This window comes from Hipposideros armiger, unplaced genomic scaffold (genome assembly GCF_001890085.2).
Source record: "Hipposideros armiger isolate ML-2016 unplaced genomic scaffold, ASM189008v1 scaffold_391, whole genome shotgun sequence".
NCBI classification, from domain to species: domain Eukaryota; kingdom Metazoa; phylum Chordata; class Mammalia; order Chiroptera; family Hipposideridae; genus Hipposideros; species Hipposideros armiger.
This window is the reverse complement of record NW_017731741.1, coordinates 1,219,708-1,232,904: the sequence shown is the minus strand read 5'-3', so window position 1 is coordinate 1,232,904 and position 13,197 is coordinate 1,219,708. Positions and strand designations below refer to the sequence as shown.

The window sequence follows — 13,197 nt, the reverse complement described above, 5'->3', positions numbered from 1 at the left end:
GGAAGTCACACAATGGTCCTCCATGGGAGACACTAGTTAAACACTCATAAGATAACAAATAGGCACCATGCTTTTTAAAGAGCACTTAATTCTCATTCTCATTGTGTTTGCTAGAGGCATATTTGTCCTCTAGCTGTATTCAAGTAACTTGAATAAAAAGCCAAATAAAATAGTACTGGTTATACATTTTCTCAACATCAAAAATTCAAAACAAATTTCATTTTTAAATTGGCCAGGTTGACCAACCTCCCAGTAGGGGAGAAAAAGGCGGCTAAAGGATGAGTATAGAGTTAACAGGAAAACAAATACAAGGACACAGAAACATATGAAAAAGTACACACTCATAGTAAAAGAAATACAAGCTAAAAGTTCAGAATGGAAAAATCCAAAAGCTCAATCATGTAATCACTGAGCATGGCTATGGGAACAGAGGCATTCTCATATAATTGCAGGAGGGCAGTAAATTGGTACAGGCCCAATGGAAGTCAATTTTCCAGGAGCCATCAAAATTCCAAATATGTTCACACTCTAAACCAGTAATCCTGCTTATGGGAATAAATCCTACAGATACATTTGCACACAGGAAATAATTATGTTCACATGATTCACTATAACAGTGTTTGTAATAGCAAAAGATCGATGTCCATTAATAGGACACATTATATTAATTCACAAAACAGAATACTATGCAGCTATAAAGAAGAAAATGAGGAAGGTTTCCATGCCAGTTACAGAAATACCTCCAACTTATACTGTTAAGTATAAAAAGCAAGATTCGGATAGCACATATGATATGCTATCTTATGGGCTGAAAGGAAAGTGTGCGGGAGGTATAAACACGTGAATACATATGCACACATTTGCCTATATAAGCATAAAGAAAATAGGGAAGGACATAGAAGAGTAACAACAGTGATTACGGGAAATGGTGGGTGACACTGGGTAGATGAGGTACAGAGGCACAGATATAGGAGACAAAGTTTTCACTGAGCAGAACTTTGTACAAACTGAAGCATTTAAATACTTTATTAGGAGGACAACAGCTATGCAGTAAGATATCTAATGCATTAAGTGAACCCAGCTTGGTTGGTCTGCTTCCTTGGAGAAAGCCCAAATGCCACAAACTGCGATAAGTAGGCCCTGTCACACAGCTCTGGCCACACAAATAGACAGTATGGGTGCAAAAACCTTCCAGTGCAGCAGTAGCATTAAGATAGTATAAAATAAAATTGATTCCCTGGCATATGACGTTTAAGACTGTCTCTACATCCTCAAAAAATCGGATTTCTGCTAGCCTCTAATTGAGCAAACCCACCCTTGCCCTATACAGACTGCTCTCCTGAATAAGGAAAAGCTCCAAACCCAAGCTTTTAAAGCAGCCAGATATCTTTTTTAAGAAGTATGTCAACTCTTTATTTAAAAAAGCACAGATAAGTCAGACAGAAAAAGACAAACACCGTATGATTTCACTTATATGGGAATCCAAAAAAAAAAATCAAAATAGAAAAGTATAAAATAAATAAATTTTAAAAACACATACAGTTCCTCAGAAAACCTTGCTAGTTTTTTACCCTTTTTCCTTCAGTGTGGAGCTGCAACGAAGAGGTGTCTTTTGCTAAAATAATATTGGTGCATATGCAGTTAGGCGAAAAAGATCATTCCTATTTTCTGTTGGGAAAGTGGTAACAGGGCACTTCGAAATAGATTTCTCTGAAAGTTGAGGAAATTTTAAAAAGAGAGTAGAACAAAATGGGGAGATTCTTATTAAATTTCTAAGCTGGTCACACATAAACACCCCAAACCTCTGTCAGTAGCTTCTTCCTCATTTATAGGCAGAAGCAGGAACAAAGCTGACCTGATAAACACAAAAATGTCATGCTTCCTGTCCACACCTTTTCCCTGCCCCAAATCTGCTCCCACACGAAGAGAGTGAAACTTCTGTGCCCATGAGTAACTACGTGTTCCTAGTGCAGTACTGTGCATCCGGTGACTTCTCGATAAATGTATTGTGTGACTCTGGGAACATTTATTTGGACCACTATCATATAATGTTCTATACAAAAGAAAAATACACTGTGCAGTTTCTTCCAGTGACATCATAACCAGATTTAAAACAGAGTGAAGCCAACACCAACAGTCATGATCACAACAGATTCCACTTTCTCTGCACTCATCCCACAACTACCTACCTCTGCCTAGGATCCTTACCCAGTCCATCCTAAAACACACTTGGTATCAAGTGGTCATCTACAGCCAGTCTAATACTCTTTCTGTGGGAATCAAACTCTAAAGTGTTTAGATAAAAAAATTACAGTGATTCAGGAAGCTGTTCCCCAATAGGCTAACGACAAATCCGCCAAGGTTAACTGCACAGGATAAATGCATGGGCTGCAGACACTGCATTTTAATAGGTCCTAAGACAAAAGCTTGTCAAAGTCAATCAACTCCCCTTACTATGACAAGGCCACCAAGCTGGAGCCTACACTGATGTCACACTTTCAAATCCTTTTCTCCGTAAGCTTTGGGACGCTGCAGTCGACAGGCATAAATGCCTAAACCTTGTCAAAAAATATTAATTCACTCTTTAAATTTTGGCCATTGGCCCTTCTGCCATTTTAAATATTTACAGGACTACCAAAGAGTTATGCCAATGCACAGCATATGTTCCTGAAATATGAGACTATACTAGCTTAGGTAAGCAGATCCAAATGTTGACGCCGATCCTCTGGCTGATCAGCAGAAGGTACCGAGACTGTTAGCATATGGACCCCCCAAGCCTGGCATGATAAAAGCAACTTTCCCCAGGCGGGAAAGCTGGAACTACAGTGGAATTACGGACATGCCATTTGGAATGCTTAAATCCCCCTCCCCTTTTTTTTTTAAGTATTTCTACTCTGAGCATTAGTTTAGTTCAAAACTATTATACTTGACTTAGAAAGAGCTTCAAATAACTACTTTTTAGGTGGTGCTGGCTAGGGCAACTTTTATTTCAACTAAATATATTGCTTTCTTTAGAGGTAAGATTCTCAAAATTCAAACATCTGTAAACATGATTTGGTAGAGGATCTTGCTAGAGAATATGCCAAGCATTCAACTTCAGAGTCCACCAAAAAAAAATCAAGCAAACTCAATGTCAAAATTTAAACTTTCCTTTTCCAACTTTCGTTGTGATCCAGCTATGATATCAAATTACGTGCCTTCAATACATCATATAATGTGTACAGGAGTGCTACAGAGGAGATAGGGGAGGGGCGGGGCCTATGATGGGCTGTCCAAATTATCAGCATCACCTCCACCGTAATTATTTATTCCCACACCCAAGTTGCCAATAAATTAAGAGACAATTCTTGGTAGGGCCTAACAACAGAAAACTTAAAACTTCCCAAGTACACATGTGCCCCACCCCCCCGGGCAAAAAAACACCCCACATTACTTCAGTGGTAGGAGGGCCTTCCCGCCAGTGTCAACAATAAAGAAGGAACTTGCACAGATCATCTGGCGATCACAGCAGTGCTGCTTTTCATTTTGTTAGAAAGTAGCATCAAAACAAGGTTGTTTTTGAAAGAAGGTTTGTTAGACTGGTAGACTACAGCAAAAAAAATCATGAAGACAATATTTTCTAAGTCAGCATCTGGGCAACACGGTGAGTTTACACATGGCTTCAATGTGACAACAGATTGAATATTCAGTAAAATAAGATGTTGAGACCTATCCTTATTCAGCCAATAAGTATTTACTTAGAATGTGACATCAGAACAACATATAATTTTTTATAACTGTTAAGGGCCACTAATTTGCAAGTGTTAAAATGTGAATTCAAATCTCTGCCAGCCATAGTACAACTCCTTTTAATCAATCAATCTAGCATGAAAATGAAGCATCTATTAAATTAATTAAATTCAAATATGTCATGCTTTAACATGTTAAAAAATAACTGAACACTATTAATCTTACATAGTCTTTACTGTGATTTTGGAATAAGTAACTTACATACAGTGTATTTGCCACTGAATAAATCAGTTGTAAAACAGCAGGACAAGTACATAAAATAAAGCAACTAGCTTCATTATTCTCATATGTCAAACCTGAAAAGGGAATTATGTTAAAGATAACCTGACAAAATCCAACATTTCCTCAGAACAAGTGGTCTAAAACTAAACTCTGATCACACACACAAAATCTTTTTTTTCATAGGACCTGGTTCCAATATAACTGAACATATTCATCTGCCAATCAGTGTACATTCCCAAATGCAATCTACTCTATACGTTAGCATTTTCCAAGCTTTCAATGCCCTGAATACTGACACTCTCAGAGGCAAACTTCCTTCAAAAACAAAACAATCAAGCATCTACCATAAAACCCAACTGATACAACAGCAATTTCCTAACAATCTTCCCCTGAAATACATACGCAGCTTTTAAGTACATCGAGCTGGTTGTCTGCTGTTCCGTGTCATTGCAGACTGTGGAAAGCTGGTGGAAACCCAGTCTGCAAAAGCTTAATGAGCAAGACCAGCCCCACCCAGGCCTGACCCTGCTGGAGAAGGGCATGCTCAGTAGAAGAGCACAGCTTGGTTCCAAGTTACTTCATTCCTCAGCTAGAAAATGCACATGGGTCACAGAAAAAGGCCTCTTCCTGCTGCCTACTCTGCCCACTAAGTGAAGAAAGCTCACATAAAGAATAGTTGTGATGACACAACTGTAATTCTATAAAAATATTTATAATTCTACTATTGCTGGGAATTTTTTTTCAGTTTTTGTGGGTATGATTTTTGCTTTGCTTTGGGTCTCCTCCCCTCAACTTTGTTTTGATTTTTGTCATTTTACTCCCCGCTAAGCAGACACCAAAAGTTAATGTATACAACATACTCATGTGGTCCAATCATTTTTATTTATAAACCACTATAAACTGATATATACACTTCCAGATATAGAGAAACTTGGTAAATACATGGTCCAGTTTTCAGTATATAAAAATATCTATTTTGATTCATTGTATTTAAAAATAGGAGGCTCATATTAATAGATTTATAGGTAGTCCTATAGTTACAAAGCTGATAAATCCATTTTATTATGTTGTCAACCCTAAACTTAGAATTGATAGCTACAAAAGGCAATCCTACATCCATCTGTCATATGAATACGAATACATATGGAAGCAAAGTAAATGTGAAGTCACTGAAAGAAACTACATAAATTGTAAGAATCAGGTTAGAGAGATCTGAGAAACAACTGATCTTCCTTAATTCTACAATGCTGACCCCTACTCCCTTTACGTTTCCACCATTTAAATTCTGGTTGTTGTTTTGTTTCGTTTTGTTTTGCCCAATGTAGCTATTTATATTAACAAATCAGGACCAAGGCAGACTGGACCCAGGTGTGCGTGTGTACAACACCCCCTGCTACCACACTGCTCGCCTGTGGAGCAGGCCCTGAGCACTGCATGTTCACATTCACCTACAGCAAAGCCTTTAAAAAATAAAAAAAAAAATGGAAGAAAAAAAAACAAGTATTTTCTAACTACAAAGAAAACACTTTAGAGGTTTAAATAAACAAGAAGTCACTTGTACCAACTAGTAGAGAAAGGTTAAGTTTTGCTTTATGGGAACTTAGTGGAAATATGTTTCAGTAGCAGCTCGGATGAGATTAATCTCTGTCAAAATGAATAAATATAAACTTTTTTTAAAAAGCCATTTTATATAATGAAAGTAAACTTCACTAACCACAAAAACTTTGGTAACTTTTTCAGTAGAGCCAACTTTATTCAACTCAAAGGATCATTTTATATTTAGATTATGTTTTCCAACTTTTTAAATATTAAACGTATTTTTTAATAAAGACTACAATGCATGGCAGATTTATTTCAATATATTTACTTGGAAAAATATTGGCTCCAAGCCTCTTTTTGAAATGTGCTGCTTCATGGAATCCGGAAGTCTCAGAACAATTGACATAGCACTGGGTCCAGTAAAGTTGACATCAGTAGATCTCTATAATCCATCCCAGATACCTTTCAACAGCCCTGTGCCTCATGCCCTCTTAACTCCCCTACTGTTACGGACTGACTTGTGTCCCGTTGCAAAAAAAATTTGTATGTTGAAGCACTAACCCCCAATATGATCATATTTGGAGATGGGACCTATGGAAGATAATTAGATTTCGATGAGGTGAGAAAGGTGGGGCCATCATGATGGAATTAATACCCCATATAACAAAAGACACCAGAGAGCGTGCTCTTTCTCAGTTCACTATGTGAGAACTGAGAGAAGGCTATTTACAAGCGAGGAAGGATGCCCTCACCCTTTGTAACCATGTTGGCACCCTGATCTTGGACTTCCAGACTCCAGAGCTGTGAGAAAATAAATTTGTTGTTTAAGCCACCCAGTTTATAGTATTTTGTTACGGCAGACCAAGCTGATTAAGGCACCTACTTTCTTAATTATGGAACCCAGTGCTACTGCTCAAGATCCTCTTCTCATAGTCCAAACAAAGGGTAAGAGAATTAAGATAGAGTTTTGTGGCACTATGACTCGGAAACAGAACAAACCATTAGTCTAGTGGATAAAAAAGAGACCCCAGAGAATTTAAATGAATTTCCAAATACGTATATACCCAGTAAGTGGTAGAGCCAGAATTTATACCAATTTGGTCTATCTTCAAAACCAGTACTAGTAGTATTGGTGGTTTACTGGTGAGCACAGCTACTTTTCAAAGTCAATGCACTTTTCCACCAATGCTGCATTATCTCTGTTTTAATATCCCTGCTTTCCAGATGAACAAACTGAACCCAAAGAAGTGAAATAACTGGCATAAGATTAGTCAGTGAGTTACTGGCAGAAGTACACAAACCAGGTCCAGTGTCATTTGAATTATTCATTTCTACTAAGATATTCAAATGCATTAAAATACACAAAATACACGGGTTGAAACATCCACAAATGTCTTAATACAAAAAATTGTTAATACAAAGTTATATTTATTATATCTGTCCTGGGTAGATCCTAAATAACCATGTTTTGACACTGTCTGATTATTCCACTAAAACGGGAAATTTGAGGTTTATCCTCAGAAAACTATTTGTTAAGTATTCATGGAAGATGGTTGGGGTTAGGGTGGGGAGATTTTTCTTATTTTTGTATATGTGAGTTTATGTATAATTAGAATTTTATCTTAAACCCAGTATCATAATTTCTTGACTTTCTAAAATTGTCCTACCTCCTGTTTTATGGGGACGAAGAATGGAATTAAACAAGACATAAAGGGCCTAATAATCTGATGGGTCACTCAGAGCTCCAAAACCAAGACTCTGTGCAGAAAATAAAGTTATCAATGTTGCAGAAAAACAGTGAGGAAAACAGTTCATTTCAGTCCTCCCATATTTATTCATCTAGCCTCTCCATCTGAGAGGCAATCATCAACTGTCACACCAGAAAAAAAGTGCACAGAATTTTCTGACATAAACCTAAAATAACCTCAAAAGTACTCAAAAAACGCTGCTTTTGATCCTCTACCTTTACAAAGAATCCAATCTTCCCATTTGCCAATCTTCATGCAAGACTATACTTTCTGAACAACATGGAGAAAAGTTTTATGACTTTTTCAATCTGGATGAATTTGAATTGGTCTATAAAATTTTCTAGGAGCCCACATTTCACAGGATCATTGCTATCCGATGTTAGCAAGAAGAAAAAGCACACACAAACCCAACCCCCCCCCCCAAAACTGCACTAGTACCATGGCTTCTATGAGTAAACTCTCTTTTGACTACATACCACCACAATTTAACTTCTCTCAGGCTCTAAATCCAGAAATATTTGCACAACTGATCATGGGTCATTTACAAAGTTTCTTCCCTGTCCCATCTTTAAAAATGTAACACTAGACAGCATTATAGATTTATGAAACTCTAGGAAGGAAACATACTGTATGACCCTGGATTTTTATAGGGGGCTTAGAAAGATAGTTGGGGTAGGTATGGGGAGAGGGAAAAACTAAAGGAGTGTGGATGGGAATCTATAGTAAAAAAGTAAATGTTTTCCAACTATCTAAAAATTGTTAGGACAAAGCTCTTAAAAAATCCTTTTTCTTTTATAACTACAAAAGTCAAAAGCATCACTACTAGAGTTACATATTCAGACCAGTAAAGTAAATCCAGCATTTACTTTAAAATGTATTATTTTCATTCCACATGTCTAAGAAATTGGTGTTGAGTTCCTCTTTCGCACCAGACACTGTTCTAAGCCCTTACCACACTCCAAGATGCTTCCTCATACCAGCCCTAGGGGAATTCAGTCTAGTAGGGAAGACAGACACAAACAATTACACCACATGTGATAAGGGCTATAACAGAGGCACCTGAAGGGCAAAGCAAAATGGACAACTCCTTTGGGGAGGCCAAGGAAAGCATTACAGACTCGCAACAGTTAGGCTCATGCATCTCTCATTTTAAAAGAACACATGCTACTGCTTACGTAATGATGGCACCCACCTTGCCTTAGGGGTTAAAGAAATAAAAGCAGCTATCACAAAGCCCATTCCATACAAAGCAGGAACAAAGATGTCGCTAGCACTTGTGCAACACCCTACATATAACTGAGCAACATGGGTTTTTTATTAAATAAAACAATTTAGAGCTCAAAGAGATGTCCGCATTCATGGACCTCTAGCCCTACCTAGCCTTTCACAGATGGAGAACCTGAGGCCTGAAGTTACATTACATGTCCAGGTTACACAACAAGTCATGAGTAGAACTCAGGCCAGAGATCAGCTTCTGACTAGTAATTCTATCACCTTTTCCTGGCCTGCTTGGATGACAAGAAAAGGGGAGAGATACCGTTTAGGAGAGAACAGGAAATAATGCCCTTTATGGCTGTGCAAGGAACAAAGAGCCCTGAGACAAGGTATCCAGCAGACCTCAAAAGGTCACCAGCTCTGCTCCACCCTATGAACCAAATAGAAAACCTATACCATCCCACTACCCCCAAAAACTGTTTCCAAAAATAAAGAGATCTGCCAAGAAATCATCTACTCGCCCCAATCTGAAAGAACATTAAATTCATACTCAAACAGTCTGGATGTACCCCCATGCTGCCACTTAGCTAACTAAGTCTGTAAAATGGAGGTGCCAGCAGACAACCTGCCTCCACAACGGAGCTGTTGTGAGGGTTCCCAGAGAATCACCACCACAGCTACTGGTAAAGTGCAAAACGCCAAATGAATGCAAGTTACTATTAAACCTAGAATTTCAGCAGTCAAAAAATTCATCTAAATTTTTCCACTAAAAATGGTTGGCCGTATCATTATGTTTAACTTCATTTTTAAAAATCAAACATTAACATATAATAATTTGCTACCAATTCTATTTATCTATTTTTTTCTCTCAACTTATAGAGGGAAAACTGTTTCCCCACCCTAATCCACCCTCCATAATTTCCCTTCCTTTTCTCTCCTTTCCTTCAAAAGGGCCCTCACTATCCAAGATGCCCTACTAGAACCATATAAACAACAAGCATGTCAACCAAGGCTCTTGTCAAAAACCATGCTGTATATAGTTCAGCACAGCTTCCACCGACCAGGGCGAGCCCGGGGAATGTTAAAGTGTATGGAATAAGCAGTGCCAGTTCCACGTGGTTACACATGCCCTGGGGAGGTACAAGGCCATCTGGGGCCTGTCCTCGTTTCACCAGCATCACAGTCTCCCTTCCGCCTGGTACACGCCATCCGCATGGTCTGGACACTTGTTTGAGAAGCCAGTAGACTTCCAGCCCTTCACAAGTTTATTAATTACATAACTTGAAACTGTAGCTCCATGCATTTCTTTCTGTAGCTTAACCTTTAAAACCTAACTCTCCAAACTTGAATTATAAAAGAAAACCCTAAGCTATTTTCTCAATCTACAGCCCCTACTCACCCAAAACAATAAAGAATGTCCAACATGATGCCAGAATACTCACCAGTACCTTTGACTGAGATCTAGACTTCAACTCTCTGCGTTTGGCTTTTGCTATGATCCCTTCAGCCAATGAGAATTGCTCTTTGCTTACTGATAGCTGCTGAGGATACAGACCTGCGTAAAACTTACCTCCAGCCACGCAAGAAGAACAGTGGATTTAAATAAATAACTGCACTACAAAGAGAATGAGAGCTGGAACACAGGCGTGAACGATTCAACAGCAACTGACTTGGTGAGGGAAGAATGCTTCCCAGCATGACATCTGAGCTGACCTTGATGGATGAGGAGGAGCTTACTAGGCCAATTACAAGTGGGTATAAGCATACTCCTTGTCATGGGAACAGTAAGTGAAGAGCACAGAATCATGAAAGATGCATCTGTTGTAGGGAACGGTAAGTACCTCATCTGCCTGGAACACAGGGTGGGGGAGTAGAGGAAATGGGACAAGGGAGGCAGCCAAACAATGAGTGATCAGTATGCTAAGCTCAGATGTTTTAATTCTATCCTGTAGGCAATGGAAAATATTAACTTTGTATTTCTGCAGGATTACTTTGGCAGTCATATGAGAACAAGTTACACAGTGAAAGGAAAGTGGTCAAGATGATGCTTCAGTGACCCAGGAAACAACATTTAAACGAAGACAGAGGCAACGAAGACGGAAAGGAAGAGATGGAGTCAGTAAATATTTAGCAGGTAAAATGGGCAGGAACTGACAGTGAAATGGATTGTGGAAGTGATGGAGAACAAAGTTTCCAGGTTCCTGGCAGTCAACGGTCAGATAGTCGTACCATTACCCTACACAGGGATTTTCACAAAAGAGTAGGAAACAGGGATGAAAGCAGCACGGGCTTCTACTTTTAATGCATTTGGACTGAAATAACTGTGTGACATCCAGGGAAAATTGGGATGGCTGGAGATGTGTGTCTGAACAACGGAGTCTGGGTTTCTATGCTAAGATTTGGAGCCAAATTTGTCAATGAGTGTTATTTGAACCTATAGAAGTAGATGATATCCCTGGCAAACAGAGTAGAAAAACGTTCGTAAGAAATCCCCAAGCAGTGAACAAGGAACTTATAAAGGAGGCTGGGAATGTTCAGCATAAGAAGGGGAAAAAAGCAGCAAACCAAGAAAGTACCACCAAGAGAGAAGAGTCAAGCTGCGAGGAATGGCTAACAGGACCAAGGGCAGATTGCTTCAGGTACCAAACCAATAAGGTTTTAAAGGTGTCATGAAAAGCTTGCTGGGAACCTCAAAGAGCAAGTTCACTGGGCAGTGGCAAAAAAAAGCCAATTGGCTACAAAAAAAAATACTCGAGAGAGAAGTGTAAATTAATCTCAAGCTTAGTGATGACCAAACGGCCAGAGGAAAGGGCAGTGATAACAACAAGAAGTACAAGGTCATGGGAAGATGTTTATGTATGGGAGATATTTTGATGTTTTGTGTGGTCCAGGCTTTTGGTGGGAGAGACAAAGGGAGAGGTTCAAGACATAAAGGAGAAAAAGGAAAATGGATGTCAGGTAGTTCAGAAGAGATGGAAGAAAAAGGATCAAAACCACAAGAGAAGGGCTTAATCGGGGACATCGGGAGGCACACCTACACCAGAGACCACAGGGTAACAGGTAATTAGAAATACACATGAGCTGAGAGAGGGAGGGGCTGAAGGAAACTGGGAGGATAAGAGTGCATCCAAAACGCTGTTCTCCATTCCAAATAGCTCTCAGAGCTTTGGTGCATTTAGAGGAGGGGGGAGAAAAAAAACTGAAATGGGAAATTTCTGGAGAAAATATGGTCAACCTCCTAGGATATATTCAATGATAATTCCCTTAGCATTTGTGTCAACATGATTGAAAACAGGTTAAACTGAATAATTTTCAACATGTGAAGTCATCAGTGTTTTAAACTTTTCAAATTTTGTTTGCGATTCTCTGCATAATCTATCTTTTACTATATCAACTTGATTTGTAAATCAATATCTATTAAATTACCCAGAAGAATATAACCAAATGAATGCCATCTTCATATCAGTATAAAGGCAGAAAAGAGGTTAAGAAATAACTCACTGACATCGCAAGGTTTGGAGAGGGGTGTTTTGTTTTAATCATAGTGTGTGCCAAGGGCTTGGCTAAATGCATTTTATGAGATACAGTAACTATAATTGTAATTTCTATTCTCAAACTGAGAAGGCTGTGTCTCAATAAAATGCCAGTTGAACAGACAAGACAATGGAGGCCACCATCACCACCAGAGCCCCATAAGAATATGTGAAAGGTTATAAAACAAAACTCCTTTTATAGAGTTGAATCCTTTCCAGGGTGGGCCTTTAAGATATTCTGACAGTATACACAAATACTATCTCTGGAACAAAACCAAAAAAGCACAGCTGCAAGACATCTTCCAGTGAAGTTGTAACTGACTCAATAGCTGTTCTTCCTTTGAGCAAGAAAGTCTATAAAAGCCAGAAGCAGAGCTCTTTTCCCCAACAAACCATTTTCTCGTGATCCAAATTGCAGCTTTATTAAAAAGCTAAAATGGACAACATGGCCAGTATAACTTCGCAATAAATTTGTAAAAGAAAATATAAATAAAACTTTTAAAAAGTACCTATGTATGGTTTTCATTAAGAAAAATCCCCAACTGAACCAAAACTATCCTGAAATACACGGAGATACACATTTTTTAAATTACAATCCATCACCATCACAAACAGGAAATTTGGATTTGCCTTAGCAGAATTTTTTTCCCCAAAACCTCTAAGGAGTAACAGTGACCAAAAAAATTTAGATGATTAGTATCAGTATTCTCAATAGTGATGTATTTTGAACTTATGGCATATCTGGATATTTATAACAGCTAATAATACAAAGTCAAAGACATTTGAAATCAATTATGAATAACTCCCAACATAAAAAAAAAATTTCAGGTAACCAAATCAATGCTTTATTTGTGATGCTTTCCCTGCTGTAGTTTTAACTATGTTTCTATAGCAACACCAACAAATACTCTTAAACAAATATTTCTGCAGCCAAGATGAAAACCAATAACCACTTCTCTAGTTCATTTCTATTATGGCTTCCAACAAAAAAAAAATCAACCTTCCTAAACTTCATTCTAGAAACTGCAAAACCTAAGGCTTAAATATGTAACAGTTGCAGTTAACCACAACTGTCAAGATATTCTCAAATTCTTCAGAAGGGAAGTTAATGACAAAGAAGGTATAATTCTGTTACTTCTTTGATTAAAACT

At 38.2% G+C, this 13,197-nt stretch overlaps 1 protein-coding gene across 25 annotated transcripts in view; it reads right to left on the bottom strand.

Moving 5' to 3' along the window:
- EPB41L2 (erythrocyte membrane protein band 4.1 like 2) overlaps window positions 1-13,197 on the bottom strand; it is a 210,049-nt gene that overhangs the window by 125,328 nt on the left and 71,524 nt on the right. The window contains exon 1 of one of the 25 annotated variants that reach the window (XM_019663473.1): window positions 10,084-10,166. The exons of 23 other annotated variants lie outside the window; for them this stretch is intronic. The gene's annotated coding sequence lies outside the window, so the exon portion shown is untranslated. Of the gene's footprint in view, window positions 1-4,413; window positions 4,520-10,083; window positions 10,167-13,197 lie in introns of those variants that run through there. One more of the 25 variants, XM_019663470.1, reaches the window with a different exon arrangement.